The sequence below is a fragment of the Pan troglodytes genome, chromosome 2 (assembly GCF_028858775.2).
Source record: "Pan troglodytes isolate AG18354 chromosome 2, NHGRI_mPanTro3-v2.0_pri, whole genome shotgun sequence".
Classification (NCBI taxonomy): Eukaryota; Metazoa; Chordata; class Mammalia; order Primates; family Hominidae; genus Pan; species Pan troglodytes.
This window is the reverse complement of record NC_086015.1, coordinates 12435920-12462755: the sequence shown is the minus strand read 5'-3', so window position 1 is coordinate 12462755 and position 26836 is coordinate 12435920. Positions and strand designations below refer to the sequence as shown.

The following is a 26836-nucleotide window of genomic DNA, read 5'->3' as shown; positions in this document are numbered from 1 at the left end:
TGCATTCCAGCCTGGGCGATAAAGCAAGACTCCATTTCAAAAAAGAAAAATAAATAAGAAGGAAGCCTTTTTCCTTTTAATCATTATTTCTTACATGTCCACTTGGCCCTTGGAGAAACCCAGGTCATGGAATTTAAGCACTTTTGCCTTCACTGGTCCCATCCATAAATAAATAAATAAATAAATAAATAAATAAATAAATAAATGCCTGTATAAAAAATGTGGGCAGAGAAACTCCTAGGGTCTCTGGTGGGAAAACATGCCCCACCTCCACGTAGCTAAGCCTCTGACAGAGTTAAGTTGCCTTATGGGGTGATTGTTTGGCTAGATGCTGAGGAATTACAAACCTTCAAAGGCCTTGTTTGCAGGCTGGGGTACCACTTCTCCTCAAGGCATCTTTGAAATGCAAACTTGTTCTCTCAGCAGACTCCACACATCTCAGCCTTTAAGATAAATGCTTCAAACGGGCAGCAAACCCACTTGAGTTTGGTGCCTGGCTTTCCGACAGATTAATTATATTGATTGCTGGCTGTTTGTTTGTCTTCGTGGCCATCTCTCCCATGTTGGGTCACATTTGCTGTTTCCAACCATCAGAGCAACTGGGGCTCTGCCTTGAAATAAACATCGACTCAACACACTGGTGCATGAGAGGTGATTGGAACCTGTCTGATTTTACAGGAGTGGCCTTTGTGGGGCGAGGATGGAATTCCAAACCCCTTTCCTTTATGATGGGTTTTGGGGTTCCCTTGGGGCCAGGAGTCCCAATGCGCCCTTGAAATGAGTGGATATCCAAGCTAGCAGGGCAGAGAAGGGGATGTGGCAAAACGAATCCACACCTGCTGTAGTTGAATTTGCTCAGGGCAGCTGAGACGCGTGGTCCTGAGTCTCCAGTCACACCCCTTATGCACAAGCAGTGTGGCTTTGCTTTGAGGGGGTCATTTGCTTCTTTCCATCTCTATGTTCTCATCTGCAAAACGATCATGATAACAGTGACTGATATTTATCAGACTCTTAAGATGAGCCAGGCCCTGCTCTAAATGCTTCGAAAGTGGTATCTCTTTGAATCCTCACAGCAGCCAGGGCTGAGGGTTAGTGAGGTGAGTTGACTGAGCCAAGATCAAGAACTGAGAGCTGGTCTGGGCTCAAGGGTCAGGGCTGACTGACTTGGAAGTGGTGCTATATCTCAGAGTGGCCATCAGAAGTTCTCAAGCTTGGTGTTTTGAGATTGTGGATTCCACTATAGTCCTGGTGGTGGTCATGTTTTCCCAGGTGTGGTGGAAAGTTCTAGTCAGGATGTTTGCAGCATAGGGTAGTGGCTATGCACACAGACACTAGAGCCAGCCAGCCTGCACCAAATCCTGTTTTGCCACTGACTGTGTGACCCTGGGCAAGTAACTCCGTTTTTCTCTGCTTCGTTTGCTTCATCTGCAAAATGTGGCTGATACTTGTCTCTTAGAGCTACTGCAAAGATTCCAAGAATTAGTGCTTGTAAAGCATTCAGAGCAATGACTTGCACAGGGAAAGCACAATGTGCTTGTTAAAATACTTAATTATCCCTTGTAAATAGCCATGCAATTCCAGAGACATTGATGCCTTATGTTAGCTTATGCTGGTGGGTGTTTGTGGTCTCATCACCTCGAGTGCAAAATCTATCACTTCAATTCCAATGGAATAATTAGGTGTTGCTAGACTGGGAAGGGGGAGGGTATATTACCTCTTATGACCCATTGTACCTCATTTTATTTTTTAGTTAGCAAGAACAAATTCACAACTGAGTGAAAATAAAACATAGAGAGTGCTTTTGGTTAATAAGAATGTTCTAACTTTGAAAAAAAAATGTAGCACCTTCATTTAGTTCTTGTGAAAAGCTGCTCTTCGCTGGGCAGGGGGCCCTTGATGTGTTTATGAGGATAGGTCCTTCAGGATGAGCCTTCCTCTGGGTGGTTTTTGGCCCCAGCTATTTAGGGAAGGGGCTCAAGGAGCTGATTGGTGCAGGCCTGCAAGGAAGAATCATCTCATACTCAAGGCTAGAAAATATAAATTAGAGCTACAATAAATGAATATCCACACTGGCAATATTGAGAAAATTGGCAGATGTCCTTTTAGGAGCAGTGAGCAAAAGAATGCTTAGACCTGCCTGCAAGGCCTTGAAAACTGCTGCAGGCTGGCAAGTTGCTTCTGGCAAAATTAAGAAGTCAAATCAGCCTGACACTCTTCCAGAGAATGGCTATTTCCAGGTCAGTGCATCTATTTTTTCATATTGGTGTACTCCTTTCCAGGTGCCTCCTAGCCTGGGCCAAGATGCCTCACAGTGACTCCTAGAACTAGTCCCTGGCTGCCTATTACTGAGACCTGGCCCCATGGGTCTCAGCATTCCCTTCCACTCCACTCTTGCCTAAGGCTGGACTGGATACTACCAGATTTGCAATAGATTGGGTGTGATGCTCGGTTTACCACTTCCCTTCCACTCCACTCTTGCCTACTGCTGGGCTGGATACTATCAGACTTGAAATAGATTGGGTGTGATGCTTGGTTTCTATTTGGTGACCAAACATGGCTTGTTTTTAGAATGAAAGGGAAAAAGAAGTGGGTTAGAGAGCCACAGAGTCGTTGTTGAGAGAGGAGGGCTTGCCTGTGAGTGAAAAGTAGAAATATTAAACATGTTACCTGGGATCAGTTGAAATTATTAAAAGGGTTTGTAAAGATGCCAATGGTGACTGTTTTAAGTGCTGTGCCGGGCATGCTCTGTATTTTATGACTAATCCTTCCAACAATTTATTACATATATTCATTTTGCAGATAAGAAAACTGAAGCTCAAGGAACTATGCAGAGATCAATCTTACTGGCTAGCTTTCCAGATGATAATAGACACATGACCCAGCTTCTTCCATCATGCTAGTTAAAACCACCAGCCAATCCCCAGAAACAGCTTCCTAGCTAAACCAGTAGCTGACAGCTGATGCATAAGTGAATTGAGACCAGAAGAATCTTCCAGCTGAGCCCAGCCCAAGTTGCCAATTCTTAGAACCATGCACTAAATAAATGGTTATTGTTTTCATCCATTAAGTTCAGGGGTAGTTTGTTATGCAACAAAATCTACCTGATATACTTAGCTTCAAGTCATGCCCATTCATCCCAGAATTGGGTGGTGAGTCTAGAGGTAGAAGTTAGGGCAGGTAAATTAGAGACATCTTTTTCCTTCTTCATCGTTCCCAGAGAGTGCATTTTCACAGCTTTGTGCCACAGATGCATAATGCTGTGATTGTTTGTGAACACCTCAAAAAGAGCTGGAGTCTTACCAACATCAGTGAGAACTGGAGTTCAGTCCCAGTCCTGACACCAACTTGCTAAGTGATATTCAATGATTCCCTTAACCAATTTGGTCTGCAGTTCCTTTCATATTTAAGAAGATTTCTCCTGTCCCTAATATTTTGTGACTCTGTGATGCATCACTAGAATGGTGGTCATACTGTCCACATTTGGACAATTTATTCTAGACCACCAGAGTGGCACAAAATTATGTGACAGATTTTTTTAGGGTGACTTGTCAGCACAAAAGGAAACAAACCATAAACTGGCTAGTGCTGCAATAAAAAAAAATATTTTTACTGACAATATAGCCAAAAAAAAAGTCTTAACTATAAAACTACAGGTTTAGGAAGTGAATACTCAAGTTTTCTGACAAATAAGGTTTGCATTATAAAACAAAGGATTTTTTAATGAGCTTTTTGTTGAAATTTATAAAGCCACATTGCTTTTGGCTGTTCTGTTAGAGGCAGAAAAAAGGTTTGGTTGGCTGACTTCCATGAGCTCTATAAAATTCACTAATTTGTTCATTCATTTATTTGGTGAGTGTTTACTGAGCCAGACATTGTTCTTATACTGGGAGTCAGAAATTGAACATGACAGACAAATCCCAACCTTCAAAGAGCTGACATTTTAGTGGGAGAAACAAATCCATGGTTAAGCATTAGCGTCATCTAGTGATTAGAGCTATGAAGAAAAAAAAATTTAAGTGTGAAGAGATTAACGCTGGGTACATGTTTTGTGAAAAGTATAAACATATGCTACTTTGATGTCTTTTCACCCTTCTCTGCAATTTCTTATTCATTCTCAAATGCAGTCATTGGCACTGAGATGATATCAGTATTTACTGGTGCTCAGCTCATAGGTATCACTAATCAGGAATAACTCAATTATGTGAAAATAGGTAAGAAAATCACTGTTGACAGCCCACATTGGAGTATAGGGTATATGTGAGGCTGGGGTCCAGTGGCACCAAACTGTGGCTTCTTACAGAGGGTGATGTTCTGTAGAGGAACAGGTACTGCACAGGGATTGGAGAGCCCTGTCTTCTGGTTCCAATTTGGGACTGGCCAGATGTGTGACTTCGGACATGTCTCAGACTCTCTGTTTCTTCACTTGTATAATAAGGATAATATTTATACTTCCTACTTCTCCACATTGTTGGAAGATCAGATGAAACGATGAAGCAAAAACATTTAGTTAAGAAGCAAAAACATTTAGTTAAAGTTATTTTCCACCTAGACTTTGTATTCCCTGAGGGGAAGGGGCAGTGTTTTATTCATCTTACAGTAACAGATCTTGCATATATCAAGTCTTCAATAAATGATGGTTGAGTAAATGAATTTGTGAATGAATGGGCCAGAGAGCAAATTATAAAAAGAAAGAAACTCAGTGCTGTGGGACTCAATTTCCTCATTCTGCACAGCAGGGCTCCCATGTATAGTTGTGCAGGCTGTGCACTGCACAAGGAAATTTGGCTGAGGGAGGTAGGAGAAAACTAAAACCCAAATTCTCCACCTGCCATGTCGTGTTCCTGGCCCAGAGCGAGGAGTGCTTTTTCCAATTTTCACAAAGGCGCCTTATGGGCTAGCAGTGGCCCTGGATAAAATAATGGAGCTGAACTCTATTGCCTCTATAAATAATATTTGATAATCATGGGCTAGAGCCCCAGAAGCTGTATCTTTTTAAAAAATCTCCAGATGACATAGATTTTCCTCCTACTTTGGGTACAATTGGGTTAGCAGTCTTTCAAGGCCTTCTTCTTCTTTTTTTTTTTTTTTTTTTTCTCTTTGAGACAGAGTTGTGCTCTTGTTGCCCAGGCTGGAGTACAATGGTGCAATCTTGGCTCACGGCAACCTCTGCCTCCCGGGTTAAAGCAATTCTCCTGTCTCAGCCTCCTGAGTAGCTGGGATTACAGGTGCCCACCACTATGCCCGGCTAATTTTTGATATTTTTAGTAGAGATGGGTGTTTCGCCGTGTTGGCCAGGCTGGTCTCGAACTCCTGACCACAGGTGATCTGCCCACCTCAGCCTCCCAAAGTGCTGGGATTACAGGCGTGAGCCAGTGCGCCTGGCCAGGACTTCTTCATTCTAATAAGAGGTGATTTTGAATTACTTTGATATTTCTTGAATTTATTTTCTAGTATTTCATGTTTATATTCTCTTTGTTAGTGAGCACATAAGCTGCAATCTCATGGTGTCCTTACCCACCCTTCCTACCATCTGTTTTCAGCTGAAAATAGATGTTGGAGCACATGAAAAATGTGCTCCCTGTTCAACAATTAGGAAAATTCATGCCAAGCTAAGGAAAACAAAAACCATAAAACAAAAACCTCTCTGGTCTTCTCCTCTCAATCTCCAGCACTCATGTTTTTCCTGACTCGATCAGCAACATCAGGTCAAATTGATGAAAGCAGGGTTGTGTAGACAAGGCAGCATGGCTAAGACAAAAACCTCATGATAAAACTTATCAGGGAATAATTTATCTGCCTTCATGTCCTTCTCACCCTCTTCATCAGTCAGGGTCAAATCAGGAGAAAGAAACCACACAGTAACTCGAATGAGAACCATTTGCCATAGAGTTTCTTAACCTCAGCCCCACTAACATGTGGGGCTGAAGGATTCTGTATTCTGGGCACTGTCCTGTGCATTTTTGGATGTTCAACAGCATTTCTGGCCTCTACCCACTAGATGCCAGTAGCAACCCACCTCCTACCCCTACTCCAGTGGTGACGACCAACAGTGTCTCCAGTCATTACCAAAGTCCTCTCGTCTGTGAAATGCACCTCAGTTAAGAAACACTGCTAAATCTCTGATTATTAACTAGATCAGAGATGATCTATAATGGTGTAAAGAGAATGCTGCAGAGTATCCTAGGACTGAAGAAGAATCCTAAAGGACGATCCACTTGGAAAGAGTCCATCCCTCAAAGCTGGGATTCAGAACTTGCTGAAGGTGTGGCTACAGTCCACTGTGTGGGGTGGTTCTCTGGGTTACCCTGACCAGAGCTGGTATGCAGTTACAAGCAGGAAGTAGTCCTCTGAGCAGGGGTGAGTAGAAAATGGAGGAAGAGACCAGCAAGCAGGAGATACCCCTCATAAGTGCAGGCGGACTGAGGCTGGGAGCAGATTGCTAGGGGGCCTGCAAGACTCACTGGAAACCCATCCCTGGGGATGTTGCTGAAACTCCATGAGGATGAGCGCCAATGTTCTCTCCTAACATGTTGCTGGCAGCAGCTCTTGGTAGAAGCCAGAAGCCAACAGAAGAGCACCAGAAGAGAGACTCCCCTTCTTCCTGCAGTGTCTCTCCAGCATTCTCTACTGACAAAGTATAGCATGATGTCATCTTCAAAGAACTTTTCACAGAGCAGGCAATGAAAGATGGATCTATAGCTAGCTGAAAGGCAATACATTGGTATTTGGCACAGGTTTGTACTATATACTCCTCTGAATCATTTCCATAGCATTCCACTTGGCACAGATCTGGTGCTTAGTAGATCCAAAATTAATGTTAACTGACTGATTGAATGAATTCATGATTGCATGCATGCATACATGAATGAAAGACAGGGTTTGCTTTTCTTTCTGGCAACTGTTTTGGAGAACGCAATTTTCTCTAGTTTAAATTTTGTCTACAGAAAATAGTAAATGACAGTTTTTACTCAACTCACCCCAATCCCACCCTCTCATGAAATTTAAAATTAATTGAATTATCCTGTTCTGTCTTCCCAATTCTCACATAACTGATCACTTTGATAAAAAGTCGTTAGAGTAGAGCAATTCAGTGGAAAAAATTAATTAAACTAGTTTGAATTGATCAGTTGTTGATTAAGTCCCCCAGTTGAGTGTTGATATGATAGCCAAGAAAAAAGAAGACGTTTATCTATTTTTAAGGCCAAAGTATTAACCAAAGGATTTCCTGCTGATAAAATCATACAACAAAATTGTTGCACAGAAGGCTAAGAGTATGAATAATACAAACATTAGATTTATTTTTAACTTAGGTACCAAATGGTTAGTTGCCCATAGCAGTACGGTAAATTAGCAGTAACTGGGGGCTAAATTACATTGTGAGGAAGACTGGTGGACAGATAATTAGATTGGGATGGAATGAAGGTTTGCTTGGGCCACATACTAATGCACTAATGTGGACAAGTCACCCAGCCTTTCTGGGGTGCCTCTTTCTGGCGTGCGAGAATAAGCATATAATTCACCTAGCCCACGTGGCTTGCAGGAGAGAGTCAAAATAAGGTGAATGGAAAAGTACTTTAGGAAGTAAAACTACCACACATATTTGAGGCTCTTTTTAATAGTTCATGGTCACAAGGTGGGCATTTAGGAGTTGTTCCAACTTTTTAGGTTCCTAACGATTCTGAGCACATTGGAGCAACAGCTGAAGTGCTGAGAATGTATTTCCATTTTCTAATGTAAGGCAGAAGCCCCGGGAAAGGATTTTAGTTTTAGGATCATACACATATCATCTCTCACAAGTGTCTCAGGGCCTTTGCACCTCAGAACCCTCTGCCTGGAATTCTTTCCTTCCCCCTTTTCCTTCGTAACTCCTACTTGTCCTATTGGCCCGTCATCACTTCTTCAGGGGAGTGTGAGCTGACCTCCTGAACTGGTCAACTCTCCCAATCACATGCTTTTGTGTGGTACGTAAGGCCATTTAATTAGGAGAGTTGTATTGTGTTGACCGTATGGGAATTTTGCATTTTATTGTGATTACTTGATTAATGTCTTTCTCCTCGACCAGGATATAATTTCCATGATGCCAGGAACCACCTCTGCTTTTGCCCACAGTAGGCTTTTTTCCAGGTTTTTCATGACTATTGAATGAATAAGTGAATGAATGAACACATCATCCAGAATTTCCTAGAGCTTACTGGATTTTGATATGTAGGCCAAGCTTTGAAAGAAATGGGTGATACTTGGTTTTCTAAGGCTATAGAAAGAACATGATGATAGACAGTTTGCTGGCATATCCTTGGTATCCAGCACAGTCTCTGCATGCAGTAGGAGCTTGTATCAGTCCATTCTTGCATTGCTATAAAGAAATGCCAGAGACTGGGTAACTTATAAAGAAAAGAGATTTAACTGGTTCGTGGTTCTTCAGGCTGTACACGAAGCACGATGCTGGCATCTGCTTGGCTTCCGGGGAGGCCTCAGGAAACTCACAATCATAGTGGAAGGCAAAGGGGGAGCAGCCACATCACATGGCTGGAGAAGGAGCAAAAGAGTGGGGAGGTGGCACACACTTTTAAATAAACAGATCTTGTGAGAACTCACTAACATGAGGGCAGTTCCGAGGGAGTGGTGCTAAACCATTCATGTGAAATTCACCATCACCACCCAGTTACCTCCCACCAGGCCCCACCTTCAACATTAGGGATTACAGTTTGAGATGAGATTTGGTGGGAACATAGATCCAAACCATATCAGAGCTCAGTGAGTGTTTGTTGAATGAATGAACATTAGAGCCAGAAGTCTGGGGTTTGAGTTTTGTCTCAAATTGACAGGCTTGTCAAACTTGGTGAAGAAGTTTAACTTTGTTGGAGAGGCAATGCTATACCATAGATTGAAAACAGCTCCAGAGGTCAGTATTACTGGGGCCAATCTTCATTTACTAGATGTATGACAAGACACGTAACATTATCATGCACAAATGTGCTTATGTACAAAAAGGAGGATAGTATCAAAATCCCAGTATAATTTCAAGTATTAAGAGACAGAAGCTATTCAAAAGCCCTTGCATAACACAGCACACATTGGGTATCAGTAAGTATTTGTCACAGTCCTTTTCTCTCTCCTAATCTCCATAACATAGGGATGACACTACTGACCTCAGAATAACTACATCTCACATAAGATCATGCGCACCAAACACTTTGTATAACCTGGTGTTATATAAAGTTATATTCATTCCCAACTGGTTTTAAAAGAAAAATATGTTGCTCGGTGCAGTGGCTCACGCCTATAATCCAAGCACATTGGGAGGCAGAGCCAAGAGGATTGCTTGAGGCCAGGAGTTTGAGACCCTGATCTATAAAAAAAGAAAACAAGGCCGGGCGTGGTGGCTCATGCCTGTAATCCCAGCACTTTGGGAGGCCAAGGCGGGCATATCATCTGAGGCTGGGAGTTCAAGACCAGCCTGACCAACATGGAGAAACCTCGTCTCTACTAAAAAAAAAAAAAAAAAAAAAAAATCAGACAGGCATGGTGGCGCATGCCTGTAATCCCAGCTACTCGGGAGGCTGAGGCAGGAGAATAACTTGAACTTGGGAGGTGGAGGTTGCGGTGAGCCGGGATTGCTTGCACTCCAGCCTGGGTAACAAGAGCGAAACTCTGTCTCAAAAAAAAAAAAAAAAAAGAAGGAAACAAAAACAGAAAAGAAAATTATCCAGGTGTGGTGTATGTGCCTGTAGTTCCAGCTACTCAGGAGGCTGAGGTGAGAGGATTGCTTGAACCCGGAGTTCAAGGATGCAATGAGCTGTGATTGAGGCACTGCACTCCAGCCTGGATGACAGTGAGACCTTGTCTCAAAAAAAGTAAAAAATAAAAAAGTGCAGAATCAGCATTAGCCACAAGGTGGCACTGTGGTAATAGCTTTGATTTCGGGGTTTTCGCTTAACAAATTAGCACCTTAGTATACCTTTTAAATTTGAGTCTTGAGGTGAGAAAAATGGGTTGCATTTAAGCGAGAAGCGTTGCTGTATAATAGAGTAATGTCTGTTGTAAATGATATTTTAATGTCTGAGGTCTTTACTCTGGAGAATCAGGAAGGAAAATTTTAAAACATTCCTTTAGATTCTTAGTTTGGAAACTTAAGAACCTCAAGAACCAGGTAAATGAGGGATAAAAGCTTTTATTTGCTTTATTACAACATAATCTTATCACAATTTATAACTTTTTCCTCTCGGAGATGGCTATAGTTTGAATGTTCTTCCTCCCAACGCTCATGATGAAATTTGATCCCCAGCGTTGGAGGTGGGGCTTGGTGGGAGGGGTTTGGTCATGGGGGCGGATCCCTCATGGATGGCTAGGAGCTGTCCTCATGGTAGTGAGTTCTTGTTCTGTTGGTTCCCTGAAAACCAGGTTGTTAAAAAGAGCCTTGCGCCTCCTTTCTCTTTTGCTGTCCCTCTGCCCATGTGATCTCTGCACACACCAGCTCCCCTTCCCTTTCTGCCATGAGTGGAGGCAGCCTGAGGCCCTCACCAGATGCAGACGCCCAATCTTGAACTTTCCAGCCATCAGAATCATGAGCCAAATAAACCTTTTTTTCTCCACATTACCCAGCCTCATATATTCCTTTATAGCAACACAAACAGACTAAGACAGAGTTCTATTTTGTTTCCTCAAATATTCTGGCAACTTATGCTTATATCTCCTTTTTTCCCTTGTGTTTGATAAATATATTATTTATCTATGAATTTGGCCAACAAATATTTCCTGAATATCTTGTGGGTGCCATACAGTGTTCTGGGTGATTTAAATAAGGCCACACATAGAGAAGGCAAAGCTGCATTTCCTTTCATTATCAACTAGTAAACATATGAACAAGTAATGAAATTTCCAAAGGGTGGCTTAAGGGCATGTGTTCACATGCACCCACTTTACATAGGGTGGTCAGAGAAGGCCTTTCCAAGCTAGAGGGGTTTGATCCTCAACCTGAATGATTAGAAGGATCTAGGCAGGCAAACACCTAGGAGAAGAGCATCCCAGGGAAAAGCACATGGAAAGGCCCTGATGTGGGATCGAACTTGTCATATGCAAGAAAAGAAACTCCCATAGGTCAATCATGGTCAATCATACTCCAATCATCTAGAGCTTCATAACAGATGATTCCCAAACTCAATAGTTTTAAACAGCCTGTCTATATTGCTGACAATTTTGTTGGCACTAGGAATTTGGGAAAGGCTCAGTTGAGTGGTGTGTGTTGGTTCACTTAGCATTCATGAGGGCAGCTGAGGCTGGAGGATTCGCTTTCAAGATGGGTCTTCCTTTACATGTCAGACACCCTGATGCTTCTTGGTCTCTTTCTTTTCTACATGGTGTCACATCCCCAGAGTCTTCTCACATGGCTTGGGCTTCTTGCAGCAGGACAGTCTTGGAGTTTTTGCAGTTCTTACTTGGGTGTTGGCTTCCAAGAGACCAAGATAGAAGCTGCCGGTCTTCTAAAAGCCCAGGCCCAGGGCTGGCATATCATCACTTCTGCCTTATTTACTGGTCAAAGAGGCCAGTCCTCTTTCTTCAAGGGCTGAAAAAATAAATCTCCTCTCTTGAAGGAACAAGTGTTAAAATAAATTTATGGCCATCTTCAATTTGCAAAAGATCCTTAAAACGTTAATAAAAATTTCCCATAAGAGGCTGGGGCTTGACTTTCACAACCTAATATCTTGGATCTGGTCTCCCTGCCGCATGAATATCAGCCAGCAGTTTTGGAGAGTTTTCCTTGGGATTCACACCCATAACTAAGAAAGTCTGCCCTGAATAAGATCCACTCTATCCATTGCTTGCCATAAGCATTAGCATGGATGTTAAAGTAAGTGTACAGGAGATTGCTGAAGTCCTCATTGTGAATCTGTGACTTGGGACTGGAATGGAAAACACAAAGCAGATGTCAGCTTCTGTGCATGAATTTTCTCATACAGAGTAGTGCTAGGATAATTTTAGAAGAGTAGCGAAAAGGCAACATATGATTACAGTTCAGATACTGAGCGTGTTTGAGCTAGAAATAGTCCAAGAAACAATTATAATTTTATATTGGTCAACACATGACCTAGCTCAAAGAGAGCTTGATTTGTTAAATGTGTCCCCTAAGGAAAGATCACTGAACCAATTGGAGTTGGAGTCCCTCTCTTTTGACTGAATCTTAAGGGAAAAAAGAAAAGGGAAGCAAGCTCCCCCATTTCTGTCATAACAGGCGTTGGGGAGAAGGAGAGAAACCAGTGGGAATGGAAAATTTTCTCTGATCTGCAGGAGCTTTGGAGTTGAGTTGGGGAAGTGGTGAGTTGAGGATAAAACAAGCTGACTCTGATATACTCAAGCTGGCCCAGAATTTGTTCTACATCAGTGTGGCAATCAATACAGCAAATCATTTTTGTATTGACACATGTCCCAAACCTAATGTTTGCCTAATGATGGTAGCTGGCTTCACTCAAGAGGCAATTGAACTTAAAAATGTTTGCTTAATGATGGTTGCTGCTAAGTCAAGATAAAATTAAACCTGAAAAAAAATAAACAGAGTTTACATCCACAGTGCCCATGTATTTCCCTAGGTGACTTATTTATTTTCTTTTGATGCCCTTTTGATGTTGAGACTCCTAATTGATTGTATTAAATAAGCAGCTCTTTATGTCCCTAATTGATATGTCACCACAGGCAGAATTTTTCAGTCTGCTGTTCACTTTTGGATGTCTGGAGAGATACAAATGAACCTCTCATTGTTCTATTGCTTCGTCTAGAGCAGCATTTTTGTTATTCATTATTAGGGGTTACAATCTTAAAATGGGTAGATTTACCTGAATGAAGACTTTCATAGAAACACTAGGAATTAACTAAAGAAGTCAGCTTGCGGTCATATTGTAATTGGCCCTTCAAATCCCATGCTTAGAGGCTATCTCTACATATAAACCAATCACCTGCATATAATAAGGCATGTTTCTGGAGAGCCGGACTTTGCAAAAACCAACAATTTAATTAATCACCTTTCTCTGGGCTCTTAAATTTTATATAAATAAAAAGAGAATGCACCAAAAGTTGCTCTTGTGAAATCAAATCTAGGATTGGATTTTATCTTAGCCATCAGCTGGTGGGTTCCAATGGAATCCTAAGTGTCATTCCTGCTGGCGTTGGTCTCTTCTTGCTGATACTGCCCCTATTCCTTAAAAATCACCCCACACATTTTGCTGTCTTGGCAGGGAATTTTCATGAGCTCATGAACAAATAATCTATCACTTCAGTGGCTGGGGTGTCATAGAATTTTCTCTTTCATTCTTTTTTTTTTGAAATGGAGTCTCACTCTTTAGCCCAGGCTGGAGTGCAGTGGTGCGATCTTGGCTCACTGCAAACTCTGCCTCCTGGGTTCAAGGCATTCTCCTGCCTCAGCCTCCCAAGTAGCTGGGACTACAGGCACGCGCTACCACACCTGGCTAATTTTTTGTATTTTTAGTACAGACGGGGTTTCACTGTGTTAGCCAGGATGGTCTCCATCTCCTGACCTTGTGATCTGCCCGCCTTGGCCTCCCAAAGTACTGGGATTACAGGTGTGAGCCACCGCGCCTGGCCTTTCTCTTTCTTTTATCTTCTGCTGTGTTTACTAATATGTCCATAAAAGACTGAGTTCCCTGATGGGCCCAGTTGCCATTTCTGCCGTCATCTCTCTCTCTTCCTCTGCAGCCAGGCCTGAGTGCTTCCTCAGTTGCCAAACTGGGTGTCAGCCATGCTTTTGCGAAGTGTGGAGAAAGCTGCACAAACACAAAATCTAGCATGATATCTTTTTACACTGAGCTTGGCACCCACGTGGGGTCCAGTCTCATAATGCTTATGCTCCAAAGAGTGAATCAGATATTTCAGTTTTCTCCCTCTCCAGGGTGCTAAGCTGTGAGTCCACGGGGCTAAACTTGGGACACGTCAGAGTGAGAGACAGCCTGCTTCATTTGGGCACAACCTGCCACTCTGACCACTAGACTCTGAGGCTGGGTCCAACCATATGCCTGATTCCTGTTGGAATGTCCTCTTCCCAGGAGGTTTCTCACCCTCATTCCCTTGGACTTCTGGCTGTCCTACCTCAACATCTGGCAGCAGTTGGCCAGACATACCAGACATGGTCAAAGTTTGGATTCAAGCTGGAGTATCCCTTTCCTCTCTCCCAGATACATGGTTGGTTACAACATTTCCTTGATAAGATCTCTTTCTTACCCCTCCTTCCACTTCCTTCTTCCCTTTCCTTCCCTCCTTTCTTCCTTTTTTTTTTTTTTTCCCCAACAAATATTTATTAAGTGCCTCTACAAGACAGACACTGATCTGGTCACAAAGGATAAAGCAGAGACTCAAACAATTCTTATTTCTTTGAACTTTACATTAAACAATAAACAAATAAGAATATATGCTAGATGGCAGTAAGTCTAACGAGCAGAATAAGCCAGAGAAGGGGGGTTAGGGAGTGCTGGGATGGCGTGGGGACAGGGTAGAAAGTGTTGTTATTTTTAATGGGAGGTCAGAGAACTAAAGGAGGTGGGGAGGAAGCCACAGGAATATCTGGGGAAGAGTCTTCCAAGCAGAGGAACGGAGGATGCAGGGGCCTCAAGGCAAGTGTGGCCTGGTGTGTTTTAGGAAGCTCAGGGAGGGTGGTGTTATGCGGAGGGATGAGTGGGGGTGTGGGATGAGATGAGATGGGCAGAAGGGAATCATGAGGCCATCGGCTTTCACCCCAAGTGTGACCGGGGCTACCGAGGGGGAGTTTTCGCCCATGCTTTCACCCCAAGTGAGACAGGGGCCACCGAGGGGGAGTTTTCGCCCGTGCTTTCACCCCAAGTGAGACAGGGGCCACCGAGGGGGAGTTTTCGCCCGTGCTTTCACCCCAAGTGAGACAGGGGCCACCGAGGGGGAGTTTTCGCCCGTGCTTTCACCCCAAGTGAGACAGGGGCCACCGAGGGGGAGTTTTCGCCCGTGCTTTCACCCCAAGTGAGACAGGGGCCACCGAGGGGGAGTTTTCGCCCGTGCTTTCACCCCAAGTGAGACAGGGGCCACCGAGGGGGAGTTTTCGCCCGTGCTTTCACCCCAAGTGAGACAGGGGCCACCGAGGGGGAGTTTTCGCCCGTGCTTTCACCCCAAGTGAGACAGGGGCCACCGAGGGGGAGTTTTCGCCCGTGCTTTCACCCCAAGTGAGACAGGGGCCACCGAGGGGGAGTTTTCGCCCATGGTTTCACCCCAAGTGAGACAGGGGCCACCGAGGGGGAGTTTTCGCCCATGCTTTCACTAGATCGCTCTGGCTGAGGTGCTGTGAACAGAATGATGGAGACAATGGGTAGATGCAGGGAGGTCAGCTAGGGGGCTATTGCAAAGATTCAGTTGGGAGACGATGAGGAATGGACCACCCTGGCAGTGGTAGGGAGTGGGGAGTAATTGCCTCTCTATATCTTCAATACTGTTGTGTTTTTTTTGAGACAGGGTCTCACTCTGTCACCCAGGCTGGAGAGTCGTGGCATGATCATAGCTCACTGCAGCCTCTATCTCCAGGGTGCAAGCGATCCTCTCACCTCAACCTCCCAAATACTTGGGACCACAGGCATGCACCGCCATGCCTGGCTATCTTTTTTTTTTTTTTTTTTTTAATAGAGAGGAGGTTTTGCTGTGTTGTCCAGGCTGGTCTGAAATTCCTGAGCTGAAGCCATCTTCTTGTCTTGGCCTCCCAAACTTCTGGGATTACAGCAATGAGCCACCATGCCTCATCACCAGCTCTCTATATCTAAAAAGTAGAGCCATTGGGATCACTGATGAATTGGTAATATAAAAGAGAGATGAAAGAAAGACTTAGTGATTTCCGGGCTGCACGAAGTAGGAGAATGTAGCCCTTGACTTAGGTGGGGAAGATGTGTGCCAAGCAGGTTTTTGAAGTGGAGAGGATTTTGAGGTTTGAGGGTGCTTCCAAGTTAGTGAACACATCCATGTGCTGGCAGGGTAGCTCATCCCAACTCCATGGGAACAAAAGCACCTGCATCTGGAACACTCCAAGACCTCACTATCTGGCTGTTCATTCGTATCCTTTATAATACACTGTAACAGTAAACATGGCACCGTCCTGAGTTCTGTGAGTTGTTCTAGCAAGTTATCAAACCTAAAGAGTGATTCTGGGAACCCCTGAACTTGTTGTCTGCTGGGCCAAAGTGAAGGTAGTCTGGGGACCCCATTTCCAGCCAGCATCTGCAGTGGGCCCAGTTTTGTAGGACAGAGTCCTTAACCTATGGGGTCTACTAACTTGGAATAGTGTCAGAATTAAATTGAATTTTTGGACACCTTACTGGTGTCAGAGAATATGAGAATTTGTGTTGGAACGATGTATTTGGTGTCAGAAAAACACAGAGAGCCTAGTGAAGTACTTAGCTCACAGTAAAGTAAATAGGAGCTTATATTATTGTAATGCTGTTGCTTCCTGCCAAGGTGAAATGTGGAAGCGTGGGCACCTGTCCGCTGTTGGATATATGGATGTACTTGGGCTTCATTTACTTCTCTTGAGAAGGTTCCACTCCTTGAGAGCAACGTGTCTATGCTGAGCCTGTCACACATCTGAAAACCTCACTGTGTGGCCAGTGCCTTGGATGCAGGGCAAATGATAAATGGGCCTTGTGCTGCCACCTTCCTGGCTGGGTTCAAAGGGAAAGCTGCCCCTCTGTGGTAGTGCCACCAGGTGAGAGGGAGGGCTGTGTCTGTGTAAATGCACACCCGTTTATCATACCAGATGTGGCAAGCTGCCAGTCCTGCATATATTTGTAAACAAAAGGATTTTGAAAGCAAGGCCCAATGGAGTAGACAGGTATCATCGGAAAGGGCTATGACTTTTTGCTTTTTAGCCTGGTATAAATTATATAGGGTTACCTCTTAATCACACCCTGTGAACCCATTATGTTACTTAATCTTCACAAACACCCTTAAGAAAGTGGGGTGTTAGGATCACCAGGCATCCTGGTTTTCGTGTGCCAATCCCAGCCTATGCTTACTGTCCTGATGCAAGTGTAGTCATGTGTCAGGTAATGATGGGGATACCTTCTGAGAAATGCATCCTCATTAGGCGATTTCATTGTTGTGCGAACATCATAGAGTGTACTTACACAAACCTACGTGGTGTAGCCTACTACACCACACCTAGGCTAGATGGTATAGCCTATTGCTCCTAGTCTATAAACCTGTACATCATGTGATTGTACTGGAGCATGTACCATGAATGGAGCTTGCAGGGCTGGAAGTTGCCCTGGGTGAGTCAGTGAGTGAGTGGTGAGTGAATTTGAAGGCCTAGGACACTACTGTGCACTACTAGAGACTTTATGGCTATTGTACACTTAGGCTACACTAAGTCTATAAAAAATATTTTTCTTTCTTCCATAATAAACTAATCTTAATTTATTGCAACTTTTTAACTTTATAAACTCTTTAATTTTTTCAACTTTTGGACTTTTTTGTAATAATACTTAAAACACAAACATATTGTACATCTGTACAAAAATATTTTCTTTATATCCTCATTCTATAAGCTTTTTTCTATTTTTAAATTAAAAATGTTTTTATCCTTTTAAAATTTTGTTTTAAAGTAAGACACAATGATGCACATTTGTCTAGGCCTGTAGAGTCAGAATCATCAATATCACTGTCTTTCACCTCTACCTCTTACCCACGGGGAGGTCTCCAGGGGCAGTAAGACACATGGAGCTATCATCTCCTAGGATTGCAATGCCTTCTTCTGGAATGCCATTTGAAGGACCTGCCTGAGGCAGCTTTACAGTTGACTTTTTTTTTTTTTTAAATAAGTAGAAGGAGTATACTCTAAAATAACAATAAAAATTAAGGGTAGTAGGTTTACTTACAGATGTATCACCACGAACATGTGAGTAATGTGTTTCACTACAACGTCGCAAAGGCTGCTGTGTCACTAGGTGATTGGAATTTTTTTAGCTTCATTATAATCTTATGGGATCACCATTGTATGTGCACTCCATAGTTAATCGAAATGTCATTATGTGGTACATGACTGTCTTAGTAAAAGACACCTTTTTTCTTTCCACAGTGCACTGGGTTGGACAATACATAATATGGTCACCTGAGATAATATCTTTATTTTGTGGAGGAGGAAACAGAAGTATAGAGAAGGTAAATTATTTGCCCAAGGTCACCTAGCAGGTGAGTGATGGAGCTGGATTTTAACCCAAGTCAGTCTCTGGCACCCAAGTCCTTCCTGCCAGAGTCTTCTGCTTGTCTGTACAGGGCAATGAGCACATCTCCCCACGGTTAGTCCCTCAGGGAACTAGAAACTCACTGGAGTGATGTGCTATTGTTTGGAACACTCTTGTTTGGAACCCCCTTAATTATTATTATTTTTAAGAACAATTTTGATATAAGGAAGTCTTGTTTCTTTGAGTATAGATTTCATTTTTGAAAAGACCCTAAACACTTTGAGAGCCAAGTCTTGTGAATAAGGTGGGAAATTATGCTGGGAGACACCAGTTTGGAGCCAAATCAAAGGCTGAGTTTGAATTGCTGGTGAATTGTTGTTTGTTTGTGTGGCTGATGAAATTGGTTTTGAAAAAGAATTCTCAAAGAAGCATTCTGCAAATGTTTTGAACAGTGATGGTGTCATTTGATTTGGTTTAATTTCTCAAAGTAACTTATTTTTCTTTAAGTCTCATTTTATCATGCCTGTTAGATGTGACATATTATGTCTAGTCTTTTGTAGCTAAGCACATTTAGCTTAGAATGAGTGGATGGGCTTGCCTAGGTGGTTGAAATTCTTGGCTTTGAATGAAGAAAATCAATCAGTCCTTTCTACAAAACTCAGGTTTCTATTAGCTAAATTCTCAAGCTCCATGTTCTACCAAATGAATTCTGTGGGTTTGATTGTTCTATATTTTTAAAATAAAAAGTCTAGGTAACCTATATTTATAGTACTTAATAATTGAGTGATAAAGTTTTGGATGGTCTATCTATTAAAAAATAACCATTATAGATTTTATTTACACTTTTAAATTTATAAGACATTAATAATTCTATTTTTTTCTATTTAAATTCAAAACAACCAAGGGAATGAAGTGAGTCAGGTATTATCATCCCATTTTACAGGTAAGAGAAGGAGCCTCTGATATTGTGTCTTGTTCAAGGTCACATAATTATCGTAATTATAAGTGGCAATGTCTGGACTTGAGAATGCCTGGGGTGTTTAATTCCTGATTTAACTTCCTTTCCATTGTAGTATATGCCTTTCTTCTTCATTGTTTTGTCCTCACAGGTTATTGACCGTTTTAGTTCTTTATTAGTTTTCTATGGCAACTGTAACAAATTGCAACAAACTTAGAGGCTCAAAAAAATGTATTCTCTCACAAGTAATAATTTTGGCTTCCTTCCTTATGGAGGCAGTGGATTCAAACTAACTCTTATGGCACCCAATCAAGGCATTGGCAGGGCTGTACTCCCTCTGAAGCCCCTAGAGAAGAATTCATCCTTTCCTTTTCCAGTTCCTAGAGCTGCATTCATTGTATTCTTTGGTTCATGGCTTCCTTGTCCACTTTCAAGACCAGCAGTTGTAGCATCTTCAAATCTCTCTTTCTCTGTTTCATCTTCACATTGTCTTCTCCATGGTAAATCTCTCACTAACTCCTTTTTAAACTAATACGTGTGATTGCATTTAGAGCCCATTTGGATAATTCAGGATAATCTCTCCACCTCAAGGTCCTTAATTAACTATATCTGCAAACTCCTCCCTTTTTTGCCATATAAGAAAACGTTTACAAGTTGCAAGGATTTGAATGAGGATCGTTTGGGTTTTATTTGGCAGGGGGAATTATTCGGTTCACTACAGTCTACCCTTTGAGATTCACATCCTCAAAGATTCACATCCATTCCATACACAAAATGCATTCAACCAACATTCCCAGGTATCATCCCATTACAGCATCAACTCCAGTCCAAAACCTCGTCTAAATATCATCAGTTCAAAAGTCCCAAATCTCATCATCTAAATCAGAGATAGGAAACACTCTCTATATGTTACATCATGAGGAAAATTTCCTCTCCTTCTGTGGACCTGTGAAACTAGAGGATATGTTCTCTGCTTCCAAGACACAATGGTGGGACAGGCATAGTGTAACAGCTATAGGCATTTCCATTGCAAAAAGGAGAATACGAAAGGGGAAAAGGAGTCACTGATTATGAACAATGGAAAATCCAGCAGGGCAACTTCCACAGAGGCTTAGAAATAATCTGTCTTTGTCTTGTGGCTCTGCCTTCTCAGCCTGAGGCTCCACCCTGGGAGTCATTCTTACTTTTGCTTGAGGTAGAACTGGTTGATAATAGTGTGAGCTTGTTTCCTACCTGTAGAATTTTGGGAGTCTTATAGCCTCCTTTCAGGTTGTTCTCTCTGTCCCTTTCAGTTCAATCTGGCTGTTTCTGCAGATATAACACTTTAAAAAGCCTGTGGGTCTCCCATGTATATTACAGGGATTCATGCCGTTAGATAAGGGAATCCTCCACAGATATTTTCTGGAGAATCTCATCTCTTTTCCTGGCTTCTACTGAGATAGCTAAGGGGATCTGTGAGTCACATGACTAATCTCTAACACAACCAAAATTTGTCCAGTTATACCCTTGACCATCCAGAACATGATTTCTCGACAGTGAATCTCCTAATTTTAGCATCTTTTGGAAGCTGGATAGGTTGAGAATTTCCAAGTAATCAAGTCCTGGTACCTTTTTGCTTAACAGTTATTCTCTCATTTTATCTCTTTCCTTACATATTTTGCTATAATTGGCAAGAAGAAACCAGGCTGCATTTTTGACACCTTACTTGAAAATCTCCTGAGTTAAATATCCATGTTCACCACTTACAATTCATGTCTTCCACACAACTGTAGGGTACAGTTCAGTCTGGCAGTTGGCCACTACTTAACAAGGGCCACCTTACCTCCAGTTTCCAATAAGATGTTTCCCACGTCTGTCTGAGGCCTCAGCAACTGTGCCATTAATGCTCATATTACTACCAACAGTCTACTGAAAGCAATCTAGGCTATTTTTTTTTTATCATCGGTCTCAAAATTCTTTCAACCTCTACTCATTCCTCAATTCTAAAGCTATTTCTACATTTTTAGAAATGTATTACAGCAGGTACCAAAATCTGTATTTATTTTCAATGACTGCTATTACAAATTACCACACACTTGGTGCCTTAAACCAAATATATATGCAATATATATAATTATGTAACTATATTTTTATAAATTATAATTTTTATTATAAATTATATATAAATATAAATATATAATATATAATTTATAAATATGTTTAAAATATATAATCGATATTATTAAAAATATTAATAAGATAATAAGATAATGTCAATCATAAAATAGCAATAATATTGATAATATAATATGTTATTTATTATATACTATATTATATATTATTATAATATTTATAAACACAATTATATTTATAAATATGTAATAATTATATAATTATAGGAATACATAATACATTATTTATATAGCCTATAAATATAGAATATATATTTATTAATATATAATTATATTTAATTAATATTTAATTAATATTTAATTTATATATATAAGTCTCACTGGACCAAAGTCTAGGGCTGCACTCCCTCCAGAGGTTCAAGGGTAAATTTGTTCCTCAGCTTTTCCAGCTTCTGGTGACTTTCAGTAGTTCCTGGCCTATAGCTGCATCACTCCAATCTCTCCTGTCATTGTCACATTGCTTCTCTTCTCCTGTGCATGTGTGTGTCAGATACCCTTCTACCTCCCTTTTATAAGAATACATTTGCTTGCATTTAGGGCCCAGCCAGCTAATTCAGGATAACTTCCCATCTCAGAATCCCTAACTTAATCACATCTACACAGTTCATTTTTTGTCATATAAAGTAACATTCATAGGTTCTAGGGATTCAGGTGTGGATATCTCTTGTCGGGAATTATTCAGTTCACCACAAGTTTATTTTCCATGTGGTCATCATGCCATGGTCACATGATATTCAAGAAGATCCATCATGTAGCAGTGGAGTACCCATGTATTAGGTTGCTGTTACCTACGGATGTCTTGCTCCATTCTCTCAATCTCTTGTGGCATCAGGCCCATGCTCCAGTCACAGAGTAACGTAGGCTATCCTTGTCTGCCCTGACCATGGTGGTGGGTGCATGATCCAAGCCAGCCAATCAGAATTCTTCCCTGAGATTTTCACAATGAATTAGAGAGAGAAATTTTGTAAAGATAGGAGACTGGAGCTGCCTTTCTGCATCATGTTCTTAAAACAGAGAGGCATTCACCTTGCAAATTTCTCCTTTTTTAACTCCTGAAATACATAAAATTTTCAGGGAGGAAAGTCTACTCCTCAGAGACACACAAGCCTGGCTACATGCCTAGGTGCAAGATGATCAGGAGGTAAAGGTGGCAGTCTTGATGAGTCTGAGCCCACTGAGAAATTTTAATTTTTTCAACAGGCTATTTTGGCACATTCAATAAACAATTAATCACCTCTAAACCTGTATTCTCCTTCATAGCTACACAAAAGATACTTCCAATTCTAGTCATAGCGTGCGTTGATTTTTGCTTCCTGGTGAACTCCACTGAAATGATAGAAAAGGAATTAAAATGTTATAAACCTACACAAGCAGTATAAGAGAGGAAACAATAGCAAATTAAATATCTCAACAAATGTTTGGAAGATGGAAAGCAGATGGATGAATGTTAACTGGGTTGGCAGAGCAAGAAAGCTGGAACAAAGTGCCTGGAGAGGGGAATCTCAGTGAGAAGCAAGCCAACTTTTACCACAGAATCCTAGAGAGACAAGAAAATTGGAGCCCAGAGATACCTCTAAAGACAGATATGAAGAATCAGCTCAGTAGTGGATAGATCTCATATTATGGTTGTCCACTTTTTAGTAGCTTTTCTATATTTAGGTTTATCTCAATTTATGAGTATTGCTTCCTTAATCCAAACTCTAACTCTCAGCTTCCCCTATAGCTAGACTACAGTCAAGCAATCTGGTTGTGCCAACCACACACACACATAATTTTAATTCAGGTGTGAGCTGAGGAAAGAAGATCTGTGTGTGTTTCTATTTTTGAAGGAGAGGGCTCTCAGGATTTTTGTGGAAGCAATTGGCAAGTGCTTCTAAGGTTACATTTCTCATACAGAATTGTCATTGGTGATGGTGCTGGTCAGCACAGTGATAATCTGCTTTAGTGCTCAGTAGGGCAGCAGAGTCTGTGTGAAGTTTTCTTCATCAGGATTTTTTGGTGGGATAAGTTTTGGGCATAGCTCTAGAAGCTTAGCCTGGAGCCTAGGTTTGTTTTGTTTTGTTTTTTTTTTTTTTGAGACAGAGTTTCGCTCTTGTTGCCCAGGCTGGAGTGCAATGGTGCAATCTCAGCTCACTGCAACCTCTGCCTCCTGGGTTCAAGCGATTCTCCTGCCTCAGCCTCCCTAGTAGCTGGGATTACAGGCTCCTGCCACCACGTCCAGCTAATTTTTTGTATTTTTAGTAGAGATGGCGTTTGACCATGTTGGCCAGACTGGTCTTGAACTCCTGACCTCAGGTGATCCACCCGCCTCGGCCTCCCAACTGGAGCCTAGTTTTTAAACCCTCCCCAAAATTTAATGAACTACTCACCATTTAATCAACTGATTCCCCAGAGTCCATTTGTATTGATTGCAATTTAAAACAAACAAACAAACAAAAACCGCCAAGCCTCAAAACAACCCTATTATTACTGCATGTATAATAGATGGTTTTATACGATGTTCTTTCCCATACGACCAGATAATGGACTACTTCCTGCCCAACTACAGCATCTATAGAAAGGAAATTTGTCTCTGGAGAAACTCAACCAGAGGGGAACCAGATGGAGACATCAGCAGTAGAGGAGAGCAGCCTTCAGATATTAAAATGAAGAGACTTCTTAATCCTCTTCCCCTTCTCAATTCTTAGAGTCGAGAAGGCAGAGTTAAAGCGATTTTTCTTAGCGGAAATCAACCACTCTAACAGGAAAAATCCTCGAGTGAATTAGATAAGTATCTATCTTATCACCTTCCAGCAGAGCCATGCCTACTCACAGATAACTGCGAATCAGCTTTTTATTGCCTCTTTCTTAAATATTAATGGATAGGTCGGGATCACCAGACTTTTGAGAAAAGCTTCAATTCTCAAATGAGAACGACCAAAGCAAATACCAAAAGAAATTGAAATTGATGAATCTAGTGACAGTGAAGTGAGCAGAAGGCAACTTAATTAAAAACACTATAATATTTTCAGAAAGAATGAGAAGACATTTTGTCGATGAATCAAAATAAGATGCTATTTTTTAAAAAAAAGCTGGAGAAAAAAGAGCTCTTGGAAATTAAAAATATGGCAGCAGATAGTCAAATAAATAAGCAGAAGTTTGGAATTTGATGTTGAGGAATCTCCTAGAAAGTAAGACAAAAGAACCAGACACAGAGAAGAGGATAAATGATAAGAAAATCAGATAATCAATCCACTGGGTCCAACATCCAATCAAGAGAGACACAAAAGAGGAGGAATTTTAAAAATTGTATATACAGATACTGAGAACTGATGAACTTAAATTTCCAAACTGAAAATATTTCATATGTATTCAGCACATGTGTAGCCTGCACCAAGGCACATTGCTGTGGAATTTCAGGATACCAGAGAAGATGCTGAAAGTTTCCAGAGAAGAACAAACAAGGTTACATAGGAAAGGATTAGGAATCACAGTGAGATTCGACTTCTTAGCAGCAAGCTTCAAAGCAGGAAGTCAATGGAGCAATGTCTTCCAAGCTGAGGCAATTGTTTCTAACCTAGACATCAGTCGGCCTCCAAACTGTCAATCAAATGTAAAGGTTGGAGGCACACGTGGAATATAGGTGTCTCAAAACATTTACTTCTGGGAAGGAATGGGATGATTTGCTCCAGCAAGCAAGGGAAAACATCAAGAAAGAAATTTTGAGATCCTGGAGACAGGGGATCCATCCCTGAAAACAAACAAACAAAATGCACAAAAGAATTCTTAGGACAATAATGGAGGGACTTCCTAGAATAACAACTGTTCCAGAGGCTCAGTGAATAGGAAGAAAGAACACTTTAGCTAAAATAAAAAAGAAGGAAAAGAGCTTCAATGAGCAAATGAAGCATTGATAGATTTCTTAAGGAGTTGAACATTTTTGAGAGGTGTTTTCTAATTCCATCAGAGAGTCTGAGAAAAACCAGTGATACTTAGAAAAATAATTAGATGAAAAATAAAGGCAATCACTAACTTTAGGGAAAACAAACATTTGTATAAGAAAGGAAATGTTGTCAGAGTATTCTGTTGGTTTCATCTGTGAATAATAGCAGTTTAAACAGTAACTCTTGATATAACCAACATTATGATAAAGCTGTATTATGAATAAGGTAGAAGTGAAATGTAGGTGGAAAGGGTAAATGTATAGGTTGTAACAGTGCTAAAATTTTATTTTTCTGTAGAAGGAAATTAATAGAGAATTCTTAAAAAATCAAGTACAAAGTAAAAAATAAGTATATAGAAGCAAAAAGATAAATATTGGAAGAAGGAGCTAAAAGAATTGAAAATTCTTGGCTCTGCAGAGCAGGATTTAAGGGCAGAGTAGAGTACTGCTCCTTTGCATAATAAGCCTTATGAGATTGTTTGGGTGAGATTTTCTTTCAACTATGAACATGCGTTACTTGATAAAAATTCAAAACCATCAAAACCTTGAAATTTTTCTTAGATAAACAGGAATTCTCATACTCTGTCAGTGGGAGTATAATTAGTGCAATCACTTCAGAAAACTGGCAGTATCTACTGAAGCTGACTGCACACACACTGTATGAACCAGCAAACTTGGTTCCAACAGAAGTATGTACAGTTGTGTACCAAAAGATGTACAAGTATGTCTGTAGCAGTACTATGCATGGTAGCTGGGGACTGGACAAAACAAAATGTGCATCTACAGTCCAGTGGGTATTTCATATTCGTGGAAGGGACCATGATATAGCAATGAAAATAAATCACTGCAACCTGCCACAGTGTGGGTGAGTCTCACAAACATTGTGTTGAGCTAAAGAAATCAAACACAAAAGAGCGCATGCTACAGGATCCTGTTGATATAAAGTTCAAAGCTAGGGAAAACTAACCTATGGTGATAGAAGTTAGGATGTTGATTACCTGGGGGAAGAGGTTGGGGAGGATAGAGACTGAGGGGCCTGAAGGGTGCTTCTGGGTCCTGGACAGTACTCAAATCTTGATCTGGCTACTGACACATGAGAATATTCACATTGTAAAGTTTCATCAAGCTGTACTCCATCAATTACACTCTTCTATATGTAAAATATATTAAAGTTCATTTAATAAACTTTTATTACTCTTTCAAAGTTTATTAGATAAAACACACATATTCCTACAAGAGCAGCTCAGCCCAAGGAGAAATGGCCATCTGGACCAGAGAGCCCACTGTGCTGGGAAAATTAGGGAATTATTCATGAATTTATGAAAATACATGTAAAAAATAACAGCCAGTTGAATGTGGTTATTTCTCAATTCTTGCCTTTTTACTTCGATTTAAGGATTTTGCAAATTTGTCATTTCTGTGTACATTCTAATTTAAGCTGCCTCAAGGCTTTTTTGGACATAATTAATAGTGACTTCAAAACAATTTGAAGCATTGTAATGGCTGCAAGCTTCTTCTTCTGTTTCTGGGATGGTCTGCTCAGGATTTTAGGTGCAGTTCTGTTCAAAAGGTAACAGAACCGGAACACAGGATG

The 26836-nt window shown here is 41.2% G+C and overlaps 1 long non-coding RNA gene across 2 annotated transcripts in view; it reads left to right on the top strand.

Annotated features, from left to right (window-relative positions):
- Window positions 1–26836, top strand: part of LOC107970553 (uncharacterized) — a 585037-nt gene that overhangs the window by 68552 nt on the left and 489649 nt on the right. For both annotated transcript variants that reach the window (XR_010155489.1, XR_001713154.4), the window contains exon 3: window positions 18086–18198. This is a non-coding gene — a long non-coding RNA (uncharacterized LOC107970553). The remainder of the gene's footprint in view (window positions 1–18085; window positions 18199–26836) is intronic.